This window comes from Magnolia sinica, chromosome 13 (genome assembly GCF_029962835.1).
Source record: "Magnolia sinica isolate HGM2019 chromosome 13, MsV1, whole genome shotgun sequence".
In the NCBI taxonomy this organism is placed as follows: domain Eukaryota; kingdom Viridiplantae; phylum Streptophyta; class Magnoliopsida; order Magnoliales; family Magnoliaceae; genus Magnolia; species Magnolia sinica.
This window is the reverse complement of record NC_080585.1, coordinates 31,557,741-31,562,604: the sequence shown is the minus strand read 5'-3', so window position 1 is coordinate 31,562,604 and position 4,864 is coordinate 31,557,741. Positions and strand designations below refer to the sequence as shown.

The 4,864-nt window shown below is 41.3% G+C and overlaps 1 non-coding gene across 1 annotated transcript; it reads right to left on the bottom strand.

Annotated features, from left to right (window-relative positions):
• Positions 1-1,267: 1,267 nt before the first annotated feature.
• Positions 1,268-1,374, bottom strand: LOC131224553 (small nucleolar RNA R71). The gene has a single exon (XR_009161027.1). It is a non-coding gene; the product is annotated as a small nucleolar RNA R71 (small nucleolar RNA).
• Positions 1,375-4,864: the final 3,490 nt, after the last annotated feature.

The following is a 4,864-nucleotide window of genomic DNA, read 5'->3' as shown; positions in this document are numbered from 1 at the left end:
ATTAGGTTAGGATTAGGATTTTACTTACTTTAGGATAGAAGTTTTTATTTTATTTTATTCTATTTTTAGAACTTAACCTGTTTTCCTGTTTTGTAGGATCCTGACATAAGTTCTTAAATTGGTAATTCCTTCCTAATTTCTCTACTTCTTCTGTTTTAGAATTAAGGTTTAAATCTTAGAAATTTTCTAACTCTAGTATCCTCCCTTCTGTAGGAAATAGTTTATTTTTAGAAATTAGGTTATTTCTTTTCCTTTTTAGAAATTAACTTTCTATTTTTGTTTTATTTTAGTAACTTTCTAATTTTAACTCTTTTAAAATCTAATTTGTTTCCTAAATTAGTTTTAGAATTTTTTTTAGAAACTAACCTTCTTATTTTGTAGGCCTTTAAGATAGAAATCTCTAATTCGGTAAGCTCCTTCCCTACTTTCTATTTTTCAATTCTCTTTTAGTAATCTACTTTCTAGTTTAGGACTCTCTTAATTTATTTTAGAAATTTTCACTTTCTTTTAGGAATTCTTTCTTTTAGAAGCTAGTTCACTTCTATCTTTCTTTTAAAGAATTGTTCTTCTCTTTTTAGAATCTAACTTATTTTATTTTATTTTGCAGGTTTTAACTCAGGACTCCAATTTGGTAATTTCTTTCCAACTCTCTCTTTCTTGCTAGATTTTCCTAGGGTTAAGTTTTTAATTGAGGGCTGCGAGTGTTTTCATGCCCAAGTGGGCCCGTGACGACACTCGACGTCTCTTGACTGAAGGAGGATTGGTTGAGGGGTTGACTATCCATCACAGGATTAGACACCGCTCGAAATCCCCTGAGTTAACTGAGGTTATGGCTGAAGACCAACCTCCTCTACTTCCACCTAGGGTGGAGGATACCCAAGATGAGAATGAGGTGCAACAGGCACCCCCGCCTCGTACTTTACGAGATTATCTACAACCGGCGGGAGTGAGTATGCCCTCATGCATGATTTTTCCTGAAAACACGGGACAAATGGACATCAAGCCAGGAGTTATCCAACTCCTTCCCAAATTCCATGGACTTGAATCAGAAAGTCCATATTTGCATTTGAAAGAGTTCGATGAGATTATAGCTACATTATGTTTTCCTAATGTATCTGAGGATACAATTAGGCTGAAACTCTTTCCTTTTTCCTTAAAAGAGAAAGCTAAGACATGGTTACATTCACTGCGTCCTAGATCCATTGGCACATGGAACGATATGCAGGGGGAATTCATAAAAAAATTCTTCCCACATCATAAAACGATTACCCTCAGAAAAGTGATCATGAACTTTGCCCAAAAGGAAGATGAAACATTCTTCCAATGTTGGGAAAGGTTCAAAGATTTGGTCAGTTCATGCCCACAACACGGATTTGAAATGTGGCGCATTATAAATTTTTTCTACGATGGACTGACATCTTCTATGCGCCAAATGGTCGAGACAATGTGTAATGGAGAGTTCATCAACAAAGATGTTGACGAGGTATGGGATTACCTCGATAGTCTCGCTGAAAAAACACAATCATGGGACTATTACCCAATGGCGAACACCACGTCTAGGCCGACTCAATTAAAGGAGAAAGGGGGATTATATCTCTTGAAAGAAGAGGATGATCTCAAGTGTAAAGTGACTACGCTTATAAGGAAAGTTGAGGCTATGGAAGGAAGGAAGGATAAGGTCAATGAAATTGTTTGCGGCATCTGTGATTGCAACATTCACACAACTGAAAACTGTCCTACAATACCCGCCTTTCGAGGTGTGTTGAATGAACAAGCCAATGCCGTAAACAACTATCAAAGACCTTTTACTGGACCTAACTCCAATACATACAACCCTGGCTGGAAAAATCATCCAAACTTTAGTTGGAGGAATGGACAAACGGCGACTCCTCCAGGTTTCTTCAATCAAAATCCAAATCAAGTGAAACCTCAAGAGGAACCGGTTCAAAATCCCATACAAGAGCTGGCTCAGGCAATGCGGGGAATTACAGATTTTATGCAAAAGATAGACTCTCGTATGACGGTTATAGAAAAGGGGATGCTTCCTGCACAACCGCTCCCCAATCCTAAACCGCAATACGAGACATGTAATCCCAGCTCTTCAAATCAAATGGGGCATGCTAAATCCATCACCACTCTTAGGAGTGGGAAGATCATTGATAAAACTCTTCCGGTTAGGCCCGAAAAGCCTCAAGAACTAAAAGAGGACAGCAATGATGGATCCAGTGATGTCCCACAAAAAGTAGAACCGGAACTTCTAGAGAAGCCAGTTGCTCCATTCCCCCAACGGTTGGTTTCACCAAAACCTCTCTCTAACTCTCAGGATATCCTAGAGGTGTTGAAACAAGTGAAAGTCAACATTCCTCTACTTGATGTCGTGAAACAGATACCTTCATATGCCAAATTCCTAAAAGACTTATGCACGACCAAACGACGGCAGAGTATTCAAAAGAAGATCTTGACCGAGAAAGTGAGTGTCATCCTAAAGCAAGACGTGCCACAGAAATTCAAGGATTCCGGTAGCCCAACCATATCATGTGTAATCGGGAACCATCGAATTGATCACGCACTTCTTGACTTAGGAGCGGCGTCAATCGATTCCCTACTCGGTATACAAACAGTTAGGTTTGGGTGAATTAAAACCCACCCTAACCACACTACAACTTGCTGATCGCTCTGTTCGTGTACCAAGAGGGATAATCGAGGATGTGTTGGTCCAAGTTGATAGATTTTACTACCCTGTAGATTTTATCATCCTGGACACCGAACCCATCAATAACATGAGCACTCAGATTCCTGTCATTCTTGGTCGCCCATTCCTTGCCACGTCAAATGCAATTATCAATTGCAGGAATGGTATCATGACTATGTCTTTTGGAAATTTGACATTGGAGTCAAATATTTTTTTCAATAACGGCAGAAAGCTGAGAGGATGATGACGATTTCCACGACATTAACATGATTGACTCTTTCGTGGAAGATACGACACATCTGACCTAATCCTCCGACCATCTAGAGATTAGTCAGGCCCACTCCCATGATTTTGATGATGACATGATTAGGGAGACGTGCGCCTTGCTTGATACTGCACCGGTACTTGAAGTTAACCGATGGAGGCCATAATTTGAAGAATTACCACAAACTGATGTAGTGCCTCTACCGTCTAACCTCAAGCCGCCGAAGCTTGACCTAAAACCTTTGCCCTCTGATTTGAAATATGCTTATTTGGGTCAAGATGAGACATACCCGGTGGTGATCTCTGCCCACCTGGAGAAAGAACAGGAGAGTATGCTTGTATCTACTCTCATTGAGCATAAAGGAGCCCTGGGATGGACGATAGCGGACCTCAAAGGAATCGATCCCTCGATTTGTACTCACCACATATATCTTGAGGATAATGCAAAAACCGCTCGGCAACCACAACGTAGACTAAATCCAAACATGAAGGAAGTGGTTAAAGCCGAGGTTCTTAAACTACTGGACGTGGGTATTATATACCCTATATCTGATAGTCAATGGGTGAGTCCAACTCAAGTGGTCCCTAAGAAGTCCGGAATCACCATCGTAGCCAATGCTAATAATGAACTCGTGCCAACTAGAGTCACTACTGGTTGGAGAATGTGCATTGACTACAGGAAGTTGAATACCGTTACGAGGAAAGACCACTTTCCTTTACCATTCATTGATCAGATCCTGGAAAGGTTAGCTGGTCATTCCTATTACAGTTTTCTTGACGGGTATTCGGGCTACAACCAGATAGAGATAGCCCCTGAAGACCAGGAAAAGACCACATTTACATGTCCCTACGGCACCTTTGCTTACCGAAGGATGCCATTCGGACTATGTAATGCCCCTGCCACCTTTCAGCGATGTATGCTTAGTATCTTTTCTGATATGGTGGGGCAATATCTAGAAGTCTTCATGGACGATTTCTCTGTTTACGGTCCATCTTTCAGCAAGTGCTTGGAAAGTCTTAAATGTGTGCTGAAAAGATGTGAAGAAAAGAACTTGGTACTTAATTGGGAGAAGTGCCATTTCATGGTTCAGAAGGGGATTGTCCTTGGGCATATCATCTCGTCCAAAGGAATCGAGGTAGATAAGGTAAAAATTGATCTTATCTCTAACCTACCTCCACCCAAGAACATCAGAGACGTGCGATCCTTCTTAGGACACGCAGGATTTTACAGGCGGTTCATAAAGGACTTTAGTCTTATCTCTCGTCCTTTATGTAATCTTCTTCAAAAGGATGCCCCGTACAAGTGGACTGAGCAGTGCCAGGAAGCTTTCACCAAGCTTAAGGGCACGTTAACCACTGCACCTATCATGCAGCCACCCGACTGGAGCCTTCCTTTTGAGCTTATGTGCGACGCTTCTGATTATGCTCTTGGAGCGGTTCTAGGCCAGAGAAAAGATAAGCGGCCCTACGTCATTCATTACGCAAGTAGAACTTTAAATTCTGCCCAGGTGAACTACTCGACTACGGAAAAGGAACTCTTGGCTGTAGTATTCGCCTTGGACAAATTTAGGTCCTACTTGATCGGATCCAAGATCATTATCTACACAGATCATGCGGCACTTAAGTATCTTCTTTCTAAGAATGATTCTAAGCCCCGTTTGCTACGATGGATCCTTTTACTCCAAGAATTTGATTTGAAAATTAAAAATAAAAAGGGAGTAGAGAACGTAGTGGCCGATCACCTTTCTCGCCTTAATACCTCTGATTCCCTTGAGGCGACTCATATCAACGACATGTTCCCTGATGAACAACTGTTCTGAGTTTCCCATTCACCTTGGTTCGCGGATATTGCTAATTATCTTGCTACAGGTGCCATACCGACACAGTGGACTGCGCAAGATAAGAAGA